Genomic DNA, 23,157 nt, shown 5'->3' on the forward strand with positions numbered 1-23,157 from the left:
AGTTTCTTTTTGCCTTAGTTTAAATTTATACTTCTAGTTTTTAGGTTTTGCCGTAAAATTCCTTAAGTGCTTTTTCTTTAGAATTAAGATTTAGGCGCTTTAGAATTTTGCGACGCCGTTTGTATATTTTAGTGCCTAAATTAAGTTTATTTCCGTTTTCGGAATAGAATTGCATTTAAGTTTTAATACCTTTAGGCGCAACTTTTTAGATTTAATTTTTAGACTTTTAAGTTTCGACATTTTTCTTTCTTATTTTTATTTTTCAACGTTTTTCGACGCGTTTTTTTTCTTTCCCTTTTTCATTTCTACGCTCTAGTTTTTAGGACATAGAATTTTTAATCTTTAAATTTTTGTCGAAAAATTACAAAAAAAAATTAAATTGATAGACATCCAAATTTTCTGGTTCATAGTAATAGTTGAATTTATTAGTGGCGAGTTGTGGGCTTCCGATTTAAAGGGTCCTGGCTACCTGCTGCATCTACTGGCTATTCGAAACGTGGACAAAATCAGAAAAGTCTATTAATTTGATAACTTATATAATTTTTATATTTATAACTAATGGGATATTCAGTGAATGCACCGAGCAAAACGTTCACCACCTTTCATACGTTCACCACCTGTAACCCGATCAAGACATCTAGCCAATATTATCGCCGTTGATTTTTCTTTAGAATCATCATCTAGTCGAACAAGTTCTCCAACTCAAATTTCTGATAATCCATTTTTTTAACCCGACTTCACAATTGAGAACCCGGAGGATATTCAAGGACAATTCCAAGATCTTGAACCACTAATCATTCCTCCTGAACCATAAACCGTTAAATCAGAATCTTCTAGTGATTTGGATTCAACAAATTCAAATATGGAAGAAACAGAACCTCAAAGTATGGAAGACCGAATGAGAGCCATACGTACGGGCCAAGGTCGCGCCATTAATCAGCCAGATATTAATGCGCCAGATTTTGAAAATCAAAAGGACAAATCTTACACATGGTCACTAATCAGTGCCAATTTAGTGGTACAACAAAAGAAGATCCAAACGAACATCTTCGAACTTTTAATAAGATTTGTAATCTATTCAAAATCCGAGAAGTTGATGATGAAACTATTTATCTTATGTTGTTCCCCTGGACTTTAAAGGGAGAAGCCAAAGATTGGTTAGAATCGTTACCTGAAGGAGCGATTGATACATGGGATGTTTTAGTTGAGAAGTTCCTTAAAAGATTCTTTCCAGCATCTAAAGCCGTGAGACTTCAAGGAGAAATTGCCACGTTTGTGCAAAAGCCAAATGAAACGTTATATGAGGCGTGGAAAAGATTCAGAAGGATGTTGAGAGGATGTCCTCAACACAGTTTAGACATTTTTCAAATAGTGCAAATATTTTACAAAGGCGTCGATGTCGCCACACGAAAAGACATCGACACAGCAGCTGTTGGTTCCATTATGAAGAAAACCGCAACCTAAGCTCACAATATAATTGATAATACAACCTCCCACTCTCATGAGTGGCGTCAGAAAAAAGATATCTTTCATTCATCTAAAGTGGCTAGAGCCGATTCTAGCCATGACTTTGATTCCGTTTTCGCAAAAATAGATGCTTTCGAAAGACGAATGGAAAAGATGAATAAAGATATTCACGCAATACGAATCAGTGGTGAGCAATGCGGTGGACCACAATTAACGAAAGATTGTAATATTGAACAAACCATGGAACAACGTGAGAATGTTTCCTACATGAACCAAAGGCCGGGAAATAATTATCAAAATAATTATCAACCGCCAAGGCCAAACTTTAATCGAAATCAAAACATTCTTTACAATCCAAATGGACCAAACAATAACTCTTATAACCAACAAGGTCTGAATAACCAACCAACTCAAAACAACACTTTCAATCAACAAAGACCTGGATTGTATAAATCGCCACAATAAACAGAAGAGTAAAAGTCAAATCTGGAAGAAATGGTACAAAAGCTAGTTGAATATCAAACACAATTTATTGGAACTCAAACCCAAACGAATGAGAGGTTTGATCAGTCATTTAGATTTCAACAAGCTTCCATTTTGAATCTAGAAAAACACGTAGGTACTCTTGCTAGCATGATGAGTGAGAGGGAACAAGGAAAGCTACCGAGTAATACTGAAGTAAATCCTCGGAATGAGAATGTTAACATGGTTTCAACGAAGTCTAAAAAACCAGCACCAGAAGATGAGAAGGTTTTAGATGTGAGTAACAATGAAGAAGTTACAACACCACCACCACCTGAGTATGTAAAGCCAGTGGTGGCACCATACATACCACCCATCCCGTTTCTAAGAAAAGGAGTTGAGTATGAGCAAGTGATAGGTAATAAAGTTTGTGATACCTTTGAAAAGAAGAAGAAGAATAAGAAAGTACAAGAAATAAAAACCGTAAAAATAAACCCGGTGAAGACAGTTCCACCAAAACTTCCATCCAAGTTGGGTGATCCGGGTGAATTTATTGTTCCTTGTCTACTTAGTGATTGTGTCATGTATGATGCACTAGCAGATTTATGTGCAAGTGTGAGTGTTATGCCTCTTTCATTATTTAAGAGATTAGGAGTAGGTGAGTTAAGTCCAACGGAAATGAGTGTTCGACTCTTTGATCAAACCATTAAGCACCCAGTTAGAATTGCTGACAACCTACCCGTTCAAGTAGGTAATTTAACCTTTCTAGTCGAATTCATTGTCATTGACATAGAAGAGGACTCAAACGTTCCTCTAATTTTAGGTCAACCATTCTTAGCGTCCACCGGTGCGTTAATTGATATAAAAGAGGGTTGAATGACACTTAGTAATGGTGAAAAATCGATCACCTTTGTGATTCGAAAGTCTAAATCTCCACCAACCAAAACCGTTGAACCAATAAAGACGATTGGTAAAAACCATACAGTTTTACCAACTCCAACGGTAGTGCTTAACAATAATAAAATGCCTAAGTGTGGGGAAGATGAAGTAACACCTAATGTTGACATGATAACAAAGAACCCCTTTGTTGATATGAAATTAAATGACCCGTTATTAACAGTTCAATGAAGAAACTTATTAAACGGATTCGCGATGCTAGAACCAAGGGGAACTTTAAGTTATGTAACCGGTTAGTATCCAATCTATCGTCTAAAGAAAAGGCGAAACTAGTTAAATTTGTGGATATTACACAGGAATCCGACGAATGGTTTAAAGCAAAAGTCACAGATATGCAAGTTGATTATGGTCCAAGAGAAATTGACGATGAAGTTAATCACAATTTCGACACCACAGCTACGTAAGTATGGGGAGATTCAAATGTTCTAAAAAGAAAATGCTGTCTAGAGTTAGTTGTTATGTTCTCGTGTAGTTCCGAAAATGGAATCCGATTGGTCTTTTCTACTAGCAGACACTAAAGAACTAGTTTTCTCCCCCCATTCTGATTTTTTTTTGTTTTGTAGGTTTTTAATACGCTTTTTAAATTTAAGTTTTGTGTGAATTTAAAAACAAAATTTACTTTATTTCATTAAGTTTAAAAAAATGATTTCTAAAATTCGTCGTGAGTTAAACACTAAGTCATAGAACCGAAATTGCTTTATCCAAGGACGGGACAAAAAATTTTGTTATCATTATTTTAATATTATTGATCTAAAGTATGCCAAAAATATTATATGAACGTGGGGTTATATACCAAACTTCAAAAATATGTATATATATGTTTGTATTTTATGTTATATACAAAACAGGGTAAAATAACGCACTTTCAAAGACTGACATTAAGTTCAGCAAAAGCTATTAATTTTGATGACAAGACGTAAAATATCAATGTGATATAAAACAATATGTTTTGCAAACTCGTGTATTTTTAATCATTTTTCTACGCTAATCACCCTCGTGAATTTAAATTTTTACTGATTTCTTGCAAATGGGCGCATTGCAAGATCTCAAGTGTGAGGAAGAGTTATAAATTCTCTCGGGTTTACACTTGGTTTAATTGCCAAATATTGTGAAAATTTGAAAATTTTCAACTAAATGAATTCAAAATCATGTTTATACATATTTATGAACGATAAAACTAGGTGATAATACCGAAATTATTGTTGCCTCAAAAAGGACATAAATTGAGAAACAACTCAAAACGCTTGAATTCATTTAAAATGGAATAAAGGAAAATAAAAAGGCAAAGAAAGAAATAAATAAAAGCCAAGTGTGGGGAGAATTTACCAAGTTCTTTAAAACATATATCACATATTTTGTACAAGTTTATTTCAGGTACTTTTGTTTTGAACGATACTAATTAGTTTTACCCGATTTATTGTAATATATTTGAAAGAAAGATGGATCTATGTGACGATAGCTCCAAATCCATATGGACGAACACGTCATTCATTGATTCCATTGCGAGGTATTTGACCTCTATATGATACGTGTTGTAAACATTGCATTCTTTTGAAAAGGCATACCATAAATGAATATTTAATTCCAAGGTTTTCGACATCTGATGATTTCTACATATAGACAATCACCGTAAATAATAGTTTACAATAATACTTCCGTTGACAATGCAGTCAAAATAGATACATGATGATGGTTTTGTGAATGCAACATTTTCTTGAATAAAGCATGCAAGACTCCATGCACATAGCTTGTATAACATGTAAGCAAACAGCGGAAGACTTCTAGGGAACCTGAGAATAAACATGCTAACAAGTGTCAACACAAAGGTTGGTGAGTTCATAGTTTTAGTGTTTCGCATAATCTGTATATAAAAGTGGATCACAAGATTTCAGTTGTTTCATCCAGAAACGTTTATCAATAGATTATATAAAAGTGGATCACAAGATTTCAGTTGTTTCATCCAGAAACGTTTATCAATAGATTCTACATAACAGAGCACCCTGGTAACTAAACTTTAACGTTATAATGATAAATACCCCATTCGTTTTAATACACGCAAACCAACGTGTCCTAAACTCAAATAACACACGTCCGTTAAAAGGCTAGCGCTCTAGTTCGAACGAGGATGTCAAGCCCTATGGATCCATATACTGTTATTCGCGCCCACCAGTCCATATCCTATGTACTGGCAGCTACTAGTTACCAAACCTAAGGGATTTTCGGTTCAAACTCAGTGTAGAATTTAGTATGTACTTGTATCCATTGCGTTTAAAATAAATTGCATGTATTCTCAGCCCAAAAATATATATTGCAAAAGCATTTAAAAGGGGAGCAATGAAACTCACCTTAGCAGCACATAAAGTTGTTCATCGTAATGTGACCGTAACTCGGAATATCAAATAATCATAGATCTCAACCTAGAGAACATATATTGGTCAATAAATGTCTATCAAGCTAGGTCAGGTCATAGTGTATTACAATCCTAATGCTCGAGATCGACATACAAAAGTTTATCAAAAGTCATTTCAAAAAGTCATTTTTGACAATAGTTCAACAAAATGAGACGTACCTTGTATAAGGATTCATTTACTCGGTTGGTAATATTCAAAAATTCATTTTATCAATCTCGTAAACAAGTTGTTTAAATCTTAATTGCAGATTCAAAAGCAATTTCAATTAACGTCAGTCATAATTCAGTTGATCATATCTTTTAATCCGTTCATCGAAACTATTCGGTGTCTAAATGAAAAGTTACTGATTTTTCGCCAGCTTTCCAAAAACATGTATATCATATACCTTTTACTAGTAATATATGTATTTAATTCGTGATTCATTATAAACTGTTTAACGACGAAATTTAGCATACAAACATGTATAAATATATATACTCGAGCACTAGACATGTATACACTATTAATTTATAAAAGATAAAATATAAATGCTTACGTATCAATATTGTGATTCAATATTTCAGAAAAGTACGTAGACGCAACAGAGATGATAAACATTAGGTTTGACTTGCGAACAATACCCATGAACATTACCCATAACCTCCATAGCTATAACCCATATTTTCCTTAGCTTTAATCCGTTTGAAAACCCATTTTGAAAGTGACACGTTCATAACCTCGTCGTAGTATTTTATGTATAATACTAATAATAACGATATCTAAAAATACTTATAATAATAATAAGATTAATAATAATAATAATATTAATCTTAATAATAATAATAATAATAATAATAATAATAATAATAATAATAATAATAATAAATAATAAATAATAAATCTTATACGGAGTAATATAGATAAATATGTGTGTGTGAGAATTAAGCCAGAACTCAATCAATTTATAGAACCTTTTCTGAAAAAGCACCCCATGCGATTGCATGGGATTTATGCTTCAAGGCCATGCGATCGCATGGCCCTTTGATCCAGCTCACATTCTTTTAACTTCTAGTTTATCGACATATTTAAATATTAATATATAATATATATAATTTATATTAATTAATTATATATTATATTATATTCTCGTGCATAGTTGACTTGAAATTTTCATTCCGATGTCTCGTACGTTGTCACTCGACTTATGCCCCGGTTTCGGTTTCTCGAACGCATTTTCGTATGCAAAGAAAACTATCACTTTACGTTTCGTGACTCGTACCTTTGTCAAAATATAGTCTTAAATTATCAACAAACTATACCACTCAAAGTATATCTTAGTCTTTCGAGTGTTTTGGTCATTTACTTCTATAAATCATTGTCTCGTTATTTATTAATATAATAGTATTTATCAAACGTTTCATAACCAAGTTATATCTATTTTCAATATTTATAAACATGTCTTAAAATACATATCGCAATTTATTCATATATCTAATTCTAACAGTTAATATTCCTTATTATTGTATGTGTCCAAATTACGTTATTTAAACAAACACTTTACCATTTATTTCGAATACCGTTAAACATGAATGATTTCCCAAATCAACGTGGACCTCACAACAGAAACTCGTAATAATACTATAATTCTTAAGGGACTTAATAAATATCTTTTAATTCAATCGTTTGGCATAATCTTTTAATTCCGTAGTTAAATATATCAATCAGATAATCAAACCAATAAGTTTAATGCACAGTATCATTTTCTTAACACTTTGTTATGTTTTCAAGTTATAGTATATATATATATATATATATATATATATATATATATATATATATATATATATATATATATATATATATACATATAATTGTTCGCGAATTGTTGAGAACAATCGAAGGGTATTTGAATAGTTTAAAATTTTGAGATTCAACTTCATAGACTTTGCTTATCGTGTCGGAAACGTTAAAGATTAAGTTTAAATTTGGTCAGAAATTTCCGGGTCATCACAGTACCTCCCCGTTAAAGAAATTTTGTCCCGAAATTTGAGTGAGGTCGTCATGGCTAACAATAAAAATGTTTTCATGATGTACATGAGTTGATAAATAGAGTTTTATTACCGTTGAATAATATGGATAAAACAATCCAATTACTCGAAGCGTATGAGAGAAGTTATCGTAATAGAGTGAAATGGGGACTAGAAATTCGTCTTATCTCTTGATGTAGTAACGATTGATTTCCGGAATTTAAGGAATAGAAAATCTTCATAATTTAAATAAGATTTGATTCTTCGGAATTTAAGGAAATTAGGATTTCCTTGATTAAATGCGTAATCTGCCTCGATTGCTATGTCAGAGATTTCGCTATAAATTGACCTCTTCCGTTTCATTTATTTTCACCACTCCTATAATCTTCTTCCTTATTTCATACTTCCAAAAGATTGTGAAAATGCTTCATCCAGTTCTGATTCTTGATATACTCCTAACTTTCATATCTGTCATTCTTCTTTTTCATCTACCACCAGAGGAAGTTATTTTCTTTTATCACTACCTTGGGGTTATAGTGTTTTTCATTCTCCCGTGTCTTTATATTGCTATACGCATTGATATACACGGTTTGTAAATTTCGGGTTTGTTATCGGGCTTATATTCTCCTTTATATTTCAGAGCTCCATGTTTTTGATTTCTCTTCCCGACTTTAAGTCAAGCGAATAATGGTCTAGAATTCGTAGGTATGGATTTTGAAATGAACATGGTTAATGTTCTAAGAAAAGAATTGTAATGACACGATCTTGATTTGTCAAATTACCAGAATATCCGGAAAAGACCGAATCATCAAGAAATATATTTTCTTGATATATTTAGAGATTATATAGAATGAAAGAGTTATGTAACGTGGTTCATGATGAGGGTGGGATCTGTGAACCTTTATCACGTTCCATTAGAAACTCAGCATGACTTACTGTAATATAATCACGTTGATCAAATGTCATTATATTATACTAACTCATGCTTCAATTCCCAACACTACTTCAAAAACATCCATTTTTCGAAATTTTCAGAAATTAGAAACTAAAATAGTTTCTTTTATGATGTAACACAGATAGCGTGAAGAGATAAATAATTTCGGATGATAATAGTTATGAAGATATCTTCAGAAATATCGACGATATTTATAATGAAAGATATGATAATATCTTAGAATTTCTAATATCAGAGGATGATGAAGAATATTGTCCGCAAGGGTTTAGATTCGAAAGTAAAGTATTCGTTAATGGCTTCAGCAAATACTGAATCATTTAGATTCTTGGAAGGCATGTTTCGTCTTTGTGATTTATCCACAACCTCCTTCATACTTTGCTCAATCCATTTTCCAGTTCCAAACCTTTTCTTTTTCTGAGCTTTGCCAACACACTATTCTTTATCATCAAACTTTTTACTGTTAAGGTCGTTTACAATTTTTGCTGCTTCATCAGTACTTTTCAAAATTTCGAGAACTAGTTCGCGGTTTAAGGTGTTTTTCAGAAACTTCACATTCGAAGTAAGTAAGTCTAGGAGATAGACATTATATGTATATATATAACTGTTGGCGTAGAATTGCTGCGAAATTCGAAATACTGATTGCTAATTCCCGGTAGTTGGTATGGTAATTACCGTTACAAGATGTGGATGAGTACATGATAGGGTTTCAATGAACAATTATAATGGTTTTTCGGAGAGACTTTAAGTCACAGATTAATGAATTTGCTGGTACATTTACTATTAATGTGGTGGAACATGAAAGGTTCCCCAGTAACAAAAACGTATATGCCAAAGTTACAAGTCTGAAAGGTCGTAGTTGACTGGTTGAACGGTTGATAATACTGGATACTTTGAAAAGGAATTGCAAGGTTATTTTCGGTAAAAACAATGCTAATGGATCTTGCACAAATTTAAAGTCGAAGTATAGCTTTGAAAGATGTAGAGATCTAAGAATGAGGTCACCGGTTCAGAGTTATGACTTGGATTCTGATCCGTCAATATCAGAATATGTAATTGAATTTATATGAAAACGATTGTATATCGTTGTGAGCATTGTTAATAATTTTTGAATCAAAGTTGAAGAATGTACAGTGTAACATATTAATTGCAAACTTAAATATTTCCCGGGTATTACCTACCCGTTAAAAAATTTCACAATTAATACTTTGTACAAAGAATTTTTGTTACAGTCTTTATGAAAATATCTGTATGTATATTTTCTTCAGATGTAATACAGATTTAATGAGTTAATATCATATTAAGCTCATTTGATTTTTGGCTTGAATTAGAAATGAATAATCTTCAAAACATTAGAGATTACCTAATCTTCGCGGAGTATTTCACTAATGAAATTAACACTTCATTATTTATTCTTATTGATATTCCTCGGTGAAGGATGTTGATGCTCGTGGAATTTTTGTAAACCTTACAAGGCACATATGATGTTTTCTGGAAAGTTTCGAGTACATCGAAAATGAAAATGTAAAATCAATTATGTAACTGAATAATACACTTGGTTTATTAGGAAATGGAATTCATTGAGTTGAAACCGAGATTTTAGTTAATGATTGTTAAGTCATTAACGAAGGATGTATAGCATATTAGTAACATGAACTAACCGAGTAGTACCTACCAGTTATGATTCACATGTAATAGATTAGTACGAAAAGATTTATTTTGTTTTCAAATTTTTCATATATATATATATAAATATATATATATATATATATATATATATATATATATATATATATATATATATATATATATAAAATATACATATAATTTCTTCAGGGAAAATGAGTTAATACTTCTTAACTCGTTGATACAATATACACGTTGTTGATTTGTGATGATGTTGGTGATTATGAAATTGGCGGAACTTGTAGTGCTACAGGTTTTGCCGGTGTTGGTGATACTGACGATACTGTTGATGCTGCTGGTAAAACAAGTCTAGCTTGTAAATCGTGCACCATTCCGGTCAGGGTTTCTACTCTTCCTTCTATCATTTCGGTCCACTCATCTGATTTACGGTTACGGCTGGAATAGATTATCTCTAAGACTTTAGAGATTACATAATCGCCGCAGAATATTTCTCCAATGAAATTATGAATCAATATTTCATCGGTTATTGTTGTTGGTACTCCTTGGTACCTATGGTGCGTATGATGTTGATATCCGAGGTATAGATTGTGATGTTGAGGCGTGTGATGGGGATGTTATTGTTGGTGGTGGTAATTGTAGTGACCCGAATTTTTCCATGTTTATATATATTAATTGAGATTGATATTTACATGATTAAATGTTTCCAACATGTTAAGCAATCAAACTTGTTAAGACTTGATTAATTGAAATATGTTTCATATAGACAATTGACCACCCAAGTTGATCGGTGATTCACGAACGTTAAAACTTGTAAAAACTATATGATGACATATATATGGATATATATATAGTTAACATGATACTATGATAAGTAAACATATCATTAAGTATATTTACAATGAACTACATATGTAAAAACAAGACTACTAACTTAATGATTTTTAAACGAGACATATATGTAACGATTATCGTTGTAAAGACATTTAATGTATATATATCATATTAAGAGATATTCATACATGATAATATCATGATAATATAATAATTTAAAATCTCATTTGATATTATAAACATTGGGTTAACAACATTTAACAAGATCGTTAACCTAAAGGTTTCAAAACAACACTTACATATAACGACTAACGATGACTTAACGACTCAGTTAAAATGTATATACATGTAGTGTTTTAATATGTATTTATACACTTTTGAAAGACTTCAATACACTTATCAAAATACTTCTACTTAACAAAAATGCTTACAATTACATCCTCGTTCAGTTTCATCAACAATTCTACTCGTATGCACCCGTATTCGTACTCGTACAATACACAGCTTTTAGATGTATGTACTATTGGTATATACACTCCAATGATCAGCTCTTAGCAGCCCATGTGAGTCACCTAACACATGTAGGAACCATCATTTGGCAACTAGCAAGAAATATCTCATAAAATTACAAAAATATGAGTAATCATTCATGACTTATTTACATGAAAACAAAATTACATATCCTTTATATCTAATCCATACACCAACGACCAAAAACACCTACAAACACTTTCATTCTTCAATTTTCTTCATCTAATTGATCTCTCTCAAGTTCTATCTTCAAGTTCTAAGTGTTCTTCATATATTCTACAAGTTCTAGTTACATAAAATCAAGAATACTTTCAAGTTTGCTAGCTCACTTCCAATCTTGTAAGGTGATCATCCAACCTCAAGAAATCTTTGTTTCTTACAGTAGGTTATCATTCTAATACAAGGTAATAATCATATTCAAACTTTGGTTCAATTTCTATAACTATAACAATCTTATTTCAAGTGATGATCTTACTTGAACTTGTTTTCGTGTCATGATTCTGCTTCAAGAACTTCGAGCCATCCAAGGATCCGTTGAAGCTAGATCCATTTTTTTCTTTTCCAGTAGGTTTATCCAAGGAACTTAAGGTAGTAATGATGTTCATAACATCATTCGATTCATACATATAAAGCTATCTTATTCGAAGGTTTAAACTTGTAATCACTAGAACATAGTTTAGTTAATTCTAAACTTGTTCGCAAATAAAAGTTAATCCTTCTAACTTGACTTTTAAAATCAACTAAACACATGTTCTATATCTATATGATATGCTAACTTAATTATTTAAAACCTGGAAACACGAAAAACACCGTAAAACCAGATTTACGCCGTCGTAGTAACACCGCGGGCTGTTTTGGGTTAGTTAATTAAAAACTATGATAAACTTTGATTTAAAAGTTGTTATTCTGAGAAAATGATTTTTATTATGAACATGAAACTATATCCAAAAATTATGGTTAAACTCAAAGTGGAAGTATGTTTTCTAAAATGGTCATCTAGACGTCGTTCTTTCGACTGAAATGACTACCTTTACAAAAACGACTTGTAACTTATTTTTACGACTATAAACCTATACTTTTTCTGTTTAGATTCATAAAATAGAGTTCAATATGAAACCATAGCAATTTGATTCACTCAAAACGGATTTAAAATGAAGAAGTTATGGGTAAAACAAGATTGGATAATTTTTCTCATTTTAGCTACGTGAAAATTGGTAACAAATCTATTCCAACCATAACTTAATCAACTTGTATTGTATATTATGTAATCTTGAGATACCATAGACACGTATACAATGTTTCGACCTATCATGTCGACACATCTATATATATTTCGGAACAACCATAGACACTCTATATGTGAATGTTGGAGTTAGCTATACAGGGTTGAGGTTGATTCCAAAATATATATAGTTTGAGTTGTGATCAATACTGAGATAAGTATACACTGGGTCGTGGATTGATTCAAGATAATATTTATCGATTTATTTCTGTACATCTAACTGTGGACAACTAGTTGTAGGTTACTAACGAGGACATCTGACTTAATAAACTTAAAACATCAAAATATATTAAAAGTGTTGTAAATATATTTTGAACATACTTTGATATATATGTATATATTGTTATAGGTTCGTGAATCAACCAGTGGCCAAGTCTTACTTCCCGACGAAGTAAAAATCTGTGAAAGTGAGTTATAGTCCCACTTTTAAAATCTAATATTTTTGGGATGAGAATACATGCAGGTTTTATAAATGATTTACAAAATAGACACAAGTACGTGAAACTACATTCTATGGTTGAATTATCGAAATCGAATATGCCCCTTTTTATTAAGTCTGGTAATCTAAGAATTAGGGAACAGACACCCTAATTGACGCGAATCCTAAAGATAGATCTATCGGGCCCAACAAGCCCCATCCAAAGTACCGGATGCTTTAGTACTTCGAAATTTATATCATATCCGAAGGGTGTCCCGGAATGATGGGGATATTCTTATATATGCATCTTGTTAATGTCGGTTACCAGGTGTTCACCATATGAATGATTTTTATCTCTATGTATGGGATGTGTATTGAAATATGAAATCTTGTGGTCTATTATTATGATTTGATATATATAGGTTAAACCTATAACTCACCAACATTTTTGTTGACGTTTTAAGCATGTTTATTCTCAGGTGATTATTAAGAGCTTCCGCTGTCGCATACTTAAATAAGGATGAGATTTGGAGTCCATGCTTGTATGATATTGTGTAAAAACTGCATTCAAGAAACTTATTTTGTTGTAACATATTTGTATTGTAAACCATTATGTAATGGTCGTGTGTAAACAGGATATTTTAGATTATCATTATTTGATAATCTACGTAAAGCTTTTTAAACCTTTATTGATGAAATAAAGGTTATGGTTTGTTTTAAAATGAATGCAGTCTTTGAAAAACGTCTCATATAGAGGTCAAAACCTCGCAACGAAATCAATTAATATGGAACGTTTTTAATCAATAAGAACGGGACATTTCAGTTGGTATCCGAGCGTTGGTCTTAGAGAACCAGAATTTTGCATTAGTGTGTCTTATCGAGTTTGTTAGGATGCATTAGTGAGTCTGGACTTCGACCGTGTTTACTTGAAAAATGATTGCTTAATAAATTTTGTTGGAAACTATATATTTTTAACATGTGAATATTATGTGATATATTAATCTCTTAACGCGTTTGATATTATGTGATAGATGTCTACCTCTAGAACAAGTCCCATTGACTCACCTAATAATAATACAGAGTCAAATGTAAATTGGAATGATTCGTGGACTGATTCACAAGTTCCCGAAGAGGAACCGGAAGAAGAGTCGGAACCGGAAGAAGAATCGGAACCGGAAGAAGAATCGGAACCGGATGAAGAAATAGAACCGGTGGGGGAAATAATAAAACGGTTAAGTAAAAGAAAATCCTCAACCAACCGACCAAGGTTAATTATGGTCAATGGTGTTTCCGCCAAGGAAGCAAAATATTGGGAGGATTACCAATTCTCCGATGAATCGGATTCCGACGAGAATTCCGATGATGTTATAGAAATTACCCCAACTGAATTTAAAAAGGCAAAAGAAAATAATAAGGGAAAGGGCATAAAAATAGAGAAATCTAATTCCAACCCCGATGAACTTTATATGTATCGTCAACCCCCGAAGTCCTTAAGTTGTAACAATGACCCGGGAACCTCTAAACCACCAGGTTTTTCTAAACCAATGTGGATCACGACGGCTCGTATTAGGGGAACATCATATATCCCTAGAAACTTGGCAAAACGAACCAAAACCGAAGAAGAAGAAACAAGCGAGTCGGAATAAGATAGTTGTATTCGTGTGGTGTAATATATGTAATATAGTGTGCTTATGCTTTATGATATATGTAAAAATTGCTTGTATTAATAAGTATATTTTTTTTTATGAATCTAACTCTTGTCTATTTTACAGTATAAAAACACAAAATGGATAGACAACCCAATATTTTAAGAGACCTACCCGGAGACATGATTGATGAAATCTTGTCTAGAGTCGGCCAGAATTCCTCGGCACAACTATTTAAGGCGAGATCAGTTTGTAAGACATTCGAAGAACGTTCCAAGAATGTCTTGGTTTATAAGAGACTTTCGTTTGAAAGATGGGGGATATCACATTGGGAAACCCATAAGTTACGATGTGTTTACTTTGACGCATATATTGCGGGGAACCCAAATGCTATTTTACGCAACGGGTTAAGAAATTATTTTGACTCAATATATCCGAATATTGGACTTCGTGATTTAGAAAAAGCGGCTAACATGCAACATAAAGAAGCATGTTATGCTTACGGATTAGTAATGTTCGCTTCTCACCAAAGTAAGAACAAGAACATCGGGCTACAACTATTAAACAAAACGTTCCCACAAGTGACGGAGTCGGTAATTGGGGTAAGAAATGAGGTTTTTAGATTGTTACGGGACTGTTGGACATTACGTAACCCTCGTCCCTTTGACGATGTTACAACACGCTGTCTTATCAACGGCCATAACGGTTATGTTCCACAAGACCAAGGATGGGAAGTAATCCTAGTAAAACCAGAATGCATGACTTGTTTCTGGACGTATGAATTACGTGTCTTTATTGCCTTTGCTGAACGACTCGTGTACTAGCTAGAATTATCTTCACAACCATCTTGTATCAAATTTATTGTGTGCTATATTTCATGCTATATGTAAAATAAGCGGTATTGTAAGTTTGTAAAATATTGTGTAAAAGTTTGAACGCGAAATATTATTATAATCAGTTTTTCATATAGAATTGAAGTAGTTGAATTGTATATTAGCTACTAAGTATGAACTTAACGGGTAAGTACTACCCGAATTTAAACTTATAAAATGCTAATATGAAGAAAAAGCTTTTATAAATGAGTTCATATTATGCTACGAAATACTATTAACTACTCTTAATATTCTGTATGATTAACTTGTTCCATTTGACTATTTTGAAGGAAATGGCACCGACTACTCGACACACCGTGAATATGAATGAAGAGGAATTCCGTACTTTTCTAGCTTCAAACATAGCCGCAGTACAGGCTGCGCTACATACCAACAATAACCTTGGATCTAGCAGTACAGGAAATCGTGTAGGATGCACCTACAAAGAATTCACTGCCTGTAAACCTTTGGAATTTGATGGAACCGAAGGACCGATCGGATTGAAACGGTGGACCGAGAAGGTCGAATCGGTGTTTGCCATAAGTAAGTGTACTGAAGAGGACAAAGTGAAGTACGCTACGCATACCTTCACAGGTTCTGCGTTAACATGGTGGAATACCTATCTAGAGCAAGTGGGACAAGACGATGCGTACGCACTACCGTGGTCAGCATTCAAGCACTTGATGAACGAGAAGTACCGTCCGAGAACCGAGGTCAATAAGCTCAAGACAGAACTTAGAGGGTTACGAACCCAAGGATTTGATATTACCACGTACGAAAGACGATTCACAGAATTGTGCCTATTGTGTCCGGGAGCATTCGAAGATGAGGAAGAGAAGATCGACGCATTTGTGAAAGGATTACCGGAAAGAATCCAAGAAGATATAAGTTCACACGAGCCCGCCTCCATACAACAGGCATGTAGAATGGCTCACAAACTCGTGAACCAGATTGAAGAAAGAATTAAAGAACAGACTGCTGAAGAGGCCAATGTGAAGCAAATCAAAAGAAAGTGGGAGGAAAACGGTGATAAGAATCACCAATACAACAACAACAGCAATTACAACAATAATCGCAACAATTATCCCAACAATCGCAACATCAATCGCAACTACAACAAACGGCCCAACAACAACAACAATAATAACAACAGCAACTACAACAATCATCCCAACAACAATAATAACCGCAACAACAACAACAATCAGAAGCAGCTATGCCAAAGGTGTGAAAAGAATCACTCGGGGTTCTGCACCAAATTTTGCAACAAGTGTAAAAGAAATGGTCATAGCGCGGCGAAGTGTGAGGTCTACGGACCAGGGGTTAATAGAACGAAAGGAACAAATGGTGTCGGAACGAGTAATGGCGGAGCAAGTAGTGTCGGAGCAAGTTATGCCAATGTAGTTTGTTATAAATGTGGAAAACCGGGCCACATTATTAGAAATTGCCCGAACCAGGAGAACACGAATGGACAAGGCCGTGGAAGAGTTTTCAATATTAATGCGGCAGAGGCACAGGAAGACCCGGAGCTTGTTACGGGTACGTTTCTTATTGACAATAAATCTGCTTACGTTTTATTTGATTCGGGTGCGGATAGAAGCTATATGAGTAGAGATTTTTGTGCTAAATTAAGTTGTCCATTGACGCCTTTGGATAGTAAATTTTTACTCGAATTAGCAAATGGTAAATTAATTTTAGCAGATAATATATGTCGGAATCGAGAAATTAAACTGGTTAGCGAAACATTTAAGATTGATTTGATACCAGTAGAGTTAGGGAGTTTTGATGTGATAATCGGTATGGACTGGTTGAAAGAAGTGAAAGCGGAGATCGTTTGTTACAAAAATGCAATTCGCATTATACGAGAAAAAGGAAAACCCTTAATGGTGTACGGAGAAAAGGGCAACACGAAGCTACATCTTATTAGTAATTTGAAGGCACAAAAACTAATAAGAAAAGGTTGCTATGCTGTTCTAGCACACGTCGAGAAAGTACAAACTGAAGAAAAGAGCATCAATGATGTTCCCGTCGCAAAATAATTTCCTGATGTATTTCCGAAAGAATTACCGGGATTACCCCCACATCGATCCGTTGAATTTCAAATAGATCTTGTACCAGGAGCTGCACCAATAGCTCGTGCTCCTTACAGACTCGCACCCAGCGAGATGAAAGAACTACAAAGCCAATTACAAGAACTTTTAGAGCGTGGTTTCATTCGACCAAGCACATCACCGTGGGGAGCTCCTGTTTTGTTTGTCAAGAAGAAAGATGGTACATTCAGGTTGTGTATCGACTACCGAGAGTTGAACAAACTTACCATCAAGAACCGCTACCCACTACCGAGAATCGACGACTTATTTGATCAACTACAAGGCTCGTCTGTTTATTCAAAGATTGACTTACGTTCCGGGTATCATCAAATGCGGGTGAAAGAAGATGATATTCCAAAGACTTCTTTCAGAACACGTTACGGTCATTACGAGTTTATGGTCATGCCGTTTGGTTTAACTAATGCACCAGCTGTGTTCATGGACCTTATGAACCGAGTGTGTGGACCATACCTTGACAAGTTTGTCATTGTTTTCATTGATGACATACTTATTTACTCAAAGAATGACCAAGAACACGGTGAACATTTGAGAAAGGTGTTAGAAGTATTGAGGAAGGAAGAATTGTACGCTAAGTTTTCAAAGTGTGCATTTTGGTTGGAAGAAGTTCAATTCCTCGGTCACATAGTGAACAAAGAAGGTATTAAGGTGGATCCGGCAAAGATAGAAACTGTTGAAAAGTGGGAAACCCCGAAAACTCCGAAACACATACGCCAGTTTTTAGGACTAGCTGGTTACTACAGAAGGTTCATCCAAGACTTTTCCAGAATAGCAAAACCCTTGACAGCATTAACGCATAAAGGGAAGAAATTTGAATGGAATGATGAACAAGAGAAAGCGTTTCAGTTATTGAAGAAAAAGCTAACTACGGCACCTATATTGTCATTGCCTGAAGGGAATGATGATTTTGTGATTTATTGTGACGCATCAAAGCAAGGTCTCGGTTGTGTATTAATGCAACGAACGAAGGTGATTGCTTATGCGTCTAGACAATTGAAGATTCACGAACAAAATTATACGACGCATGATTTGGAATTAGGCGCAGTTGTTTTTGCATTAAAGACTTGGAGGCACTACTTATATGGGGTCAAAAGTATTATATATACCGACCACAAAAGTCTTCAACACATATTTAATCAGAAACAACTGAATATGAGGCAGCGTAGGTGGATTGAATTGTTGAATGATTACGACTTTGAGATTCGTTACCACCCGGGGAAGGCAAATGTGGTAGCCGATGCCTTGAGCAGGAAGGACAGAGAACCCATTCGAGTAAAATCTATGAATATAATGATTCATAATAACCTTACTACTCAAATAAAGGAGGCGCAACAAGGAGTTTTAAAAGAGGGAAATTTAAAGGATGAAATACCCAAAGGATCGGAGAAGCATCTTAATATTCGGGAAGACGGAACCCGGTATAGGGCTGAAAGGATTTGGGTACCAAAATTTGGAGATATGAGAGAAATGGTACTTAGAGAAGCTCATAAAACCAGATACTCAATACATCCTGGAACGGGGAAGATGTACAAGGATCTCAAGAAACATTTTTGGTGGCCGGGTATGAAAGCCGATGTTGCTAAATACGTAGGAGAATGTTTGACGTGTTCTAAGGTCAAAGCTGAGCATCAGAAACCATCAGGTCTACTTCAACAACCCGAAATCCCGGAATGGAAATGGGAAAACATTACCATGGATTTCATCACTAAATTGCCAAGGACTGCAAGTGGTTTTGATACTATTTGGGTAATAGTTGATCGTCTCACCAAATCAGCACACTTCCTGCCAATAAGAGAAGATGACAAGATGGAGAAGTTAGCACGACTGTATTTGAAGGAAGTCGTCTCCAGACATGGAATACCAATCTCTATTATCTCTGATAGGGATGGTAGATTTATTTCAAGATTCTGGCAGACATTACAGCAAGCATTAGGAACTCGTCTAGACATGAGTACTGCCTATCATCCACAAACTGATGGGCAGAGTGAAAGGACGATACAAACGCTTGAAGACATGCTACGAGCATGTGTTATTGATTTCGGAAACAGTTGGGATCGACATCTACCGTTAGCAGAATTTTCCTACAACAACAGCTACCATTCAAGCATTGAGATGGCTCCGTTTGAAGCACTTTATGGTAGAAAGTGCAGGTCTCCGATTTGTTGGAATGAAGTGGGGGATAGACAGATTACGGGTCCGGAGATTATACAAGAAACTACCGAGAAGATCATCCAAATTCAACAACGGTTGAAAACCGCCCAAAGTCGACAAAAGAGCTACACTGACATTAAAAGAAAAGATATAGAATTTGAAATTGGAGAGATGGTCATGCTTAAAGTTGCACCTTGGAAAGGCGTTGTTCGATTTGGTAAACGAGGGAAATTAAATCCAAGGTATATTGGACCATTCAAGATTATTGATCGTGTCGGACCAGTAGCTTACCGACTAGAGTTACCTCAACAACTCGCGGCTGTACATAACACTTTCCACGTCTCGAATTTGAAGAAATGTTTTGCTAAAGAAGATCTCACTATTCCGTTAGATGAAATCCAAATCAACGAAAAACTTCAATTCATCGAAGAACCCGTCGAAATAATGGATCGTGAGGTTAAAAGACTTAAGCAAAACAAGATACCAATTGTTAAGGTTCGATGGAATGCTCGTAGAGGACCTGAGTTCACCTGGGAGCGTGAAGATCAGATGAAGAAGAAATACCCGCATCTATTTCCAGAAGATTCGTCAACACCTTCAACAGCTTAAAATTTCGGGACGAAATTTATTTAACGGGTAGGTACTGTAGTGACCCGAATTTTTCCATGTTTATATATATTAATTGAGATTGATATTTACATGATTAAATGTTTCCAACATGTTAAGCAATCAAACTTGTTAAGACTTGATTAATTGAAATATGTTTCATATAGACAATTGACCACCCAAGTTGACCGGTGATTCACGAACGTTAAAACTTGTAAAAACTATATGATGACATATATATGGATATATATATAGTTAACATGATACTATGATAAGTAAACATATCATTAAGTATATTTACAATGAACTACATATGTAAAAACAAGACTACTAACTTAATGATTTTTAAACGAGACATATATGTAACGATTATCGTTGTAAAGACATTTAATGTATATATATCATATTAAGAGATATTCATACATGATAATATCATGATAATATAATAATTTAAAATCTCATTTGATATTATAAACATTGGGTTAACAACATTTAACAAGATCGTTAACCTAAAGGTTTCAAAACAACACTTACATATAACGACTAACGATGACTTAACGACTCAGTTAAAATGTATATACATGTAGTGTTTTAATATGTATTTATACACTTTTGAAAGACTTCAATACACTTATCAAAATACTTCTACTTAACAAAAATGCTTACAATTACATCCTCGTTCAGTTTCATCAACAATTCTACTCGTATGCACCCGTATTCGTACTCGTACAATACACAGCTTTTAGATGTATGTACTATTGGTATATACACTCCAATTATCAGCTCTTAGCAGCCCATGTGAGTCACCTAACACATGTGGGAACCATCATTTGGCAACTAGCAAGAAATATCTCATAAAATTACAAAAATATGAGTAATCATTCATGACTTATTTACATGAAAACAAAATTACATATCCTTTATATCTAATCCATACACCAACGACCAAAAACACCTACAAACACTTTCATTCTTCAATTTTCTTCATCTAATTGATCTCTCTCAAGTTCTATCTTCAAGTTCTAAGTGTTCTTCATATATTCTACAAGTTCTAGTTACATAAAATCAAGAATACTTTCAAGTTTGCTAGCTCACTTCCAATCTTGTAAGGTGATCATCCAACCTCAAGAAATCTTTGTTTCTTACAGTAGGTTATCATTCTAATACAAGGTAATAATCATATTCAAACTTTGGTTCAATTTCTATAACTATAACAATCTTATTTCAAGTGATGATCTTACTTGAACTTGTTTTCGTGTCATGATTCTGCTTCAAGAACTTCGAGCCATCCAAGGATCCGTTGAAGCTAGATCCATTTTTCTCTTTTCCAGTAGGTTTATCCAAGGAACTTAAGGTAGTAATGATGTTCATAACATCATTCGATTCATACATATAAAGCTATCTTATTCGAAGGTTTAAACTTGTAATCACTAGAACATAGTTTAGTTAATTCTAAACTTGTTCGCAAATAAAAGTTAATCCTTCTAACTTGACTTTTAAAATCAACTAAACACATGTTCTATATCTATATGATATGCTAACTTAATGATTTAAAACCTGGAAACACGAAAAACACCGTAAAACCAGATTTACGCCGTCGTAGTAACACCGCGGGCTGTTTTGGGTTAGTTAATTAAAAACTATGATAAACTTTGATTTAAAAGTTGTTATTCTGAGAAAATGATTTTTATTATGAACATGAAACTATATCCAAAAATTATGGTTAAACTCAAAGTGGAAGTATGATTTCTAAAATGGTCATCTAGACGTCGTTCTTTCGACTGAAATGACTACCTTTACAAAAATGACTTGTAACTTATTTTTCCGACTATAAACCTATACTTTTTCTGTTTAGATTCATAAAATAGAGTTCAATATGAAACCATAGCAATTTGATTCACTCAAAACGGATTTAAAATGAAGAAGTTATGGGTAAAACAAGATTGGATAATTTTTCTCATTTTAGCTACGTGAAAATTGGTAACAAATCTATTCCAACCATAACTTAATCAACTTGTATTGTATATTATGTAATCTTGAGATACCATAGACACGTATACAATGTTTCGACCTATCATGTCGACACATCTATATATATTTCGGAACAACCATAGACACTCTATATGTGAATGTTGGAGTTAGCTATACAGGGTTGAGGTTGATTCCAAAATATATATAGTTTGAGTTGTGATCAATACTGAGATAAGTATACACTGGGTCGTGGATTGATTCAAGATAATATTTATCGATTTATTTCTGTACATCTAACTGTGGACAACTAGTTGTAGGTTACTAACGAGGACAGCTGACTTAATAAACTTAAAACATCAAAATATATTAAAAGTGTTGTAAATATATTTTGAACATACTTTGATATATATGTATATATTGTTATAGGTTCGTGAATCAACCAGTGGCCAAGTCTTACTTCCCGACGAAGTAAAAATCTGTGAAAGTGAGTTATAGTCCCACTTTTAAAATCTAATATTTTTGGGATGAGAATACATGCAGGTTTTATAAATGATTTACAAAATAGACACAAGTACGTGAAACTACATTCTATGGTTGAATTATCGAAATCGAATATGCCCCTTTTTATTAAGTCTGGTAATCTAAGAATTAGGGAACAGACACCCTAATTGACGCGAATCCTAAAGATAGATCTATCGGGCCCAACAAGCCCCATCCAAAGTACTGGATGCTTTAGTACTTCGAAATTTATATCATATCCGAAGGGTGTCCCGGAATGATGGGGATATTCTTATATATGCATCTTGTTAATGTCGGTTACCAGGTGTTCACCATATGAA

At 33.8% G+C, this 23,157-nt stretch overlaps 1 non-coding gene across 1 annotated transcript; it reads right to left on the reverse strand.

Moving 5' to 3' along the window:
• Window positions 1–1,248: 1,248 nt before the first annotated feature.
• On the reverse strand, window positions 1,249–1,355 carry LOC139845652 (small nucleolar RNA R71). The gene has a single exon (XR_011758418.1). It is a non-coding gene; the product is annotated as a small nucleolar RNA R71 (small nucleolar RNA).
• Between the last annotated feature and the right edge of the window lie 21,802 nt (window positions 1,356–23,157).

The sequence above is a fragment of the Rutidosis leptorrhynchoides genome, chromosome 4, assembly GCF_046630445.1.
Source record: "Rutidosis leptorrhynchoides isolate AG116_Rl617_1_P2 chromosome 4, CSIRO_AGI_Rlap_v1, whole genome shotgun sequence".
Classification (NCBI taxonomy): domain Eukaryota; kingdom Viridiplantae; phylum Streptophyta; class Magnoliopsida; order Asterales; family Asteraceae; genus Rutidosis; species Rutidosis leptorrhynchoides.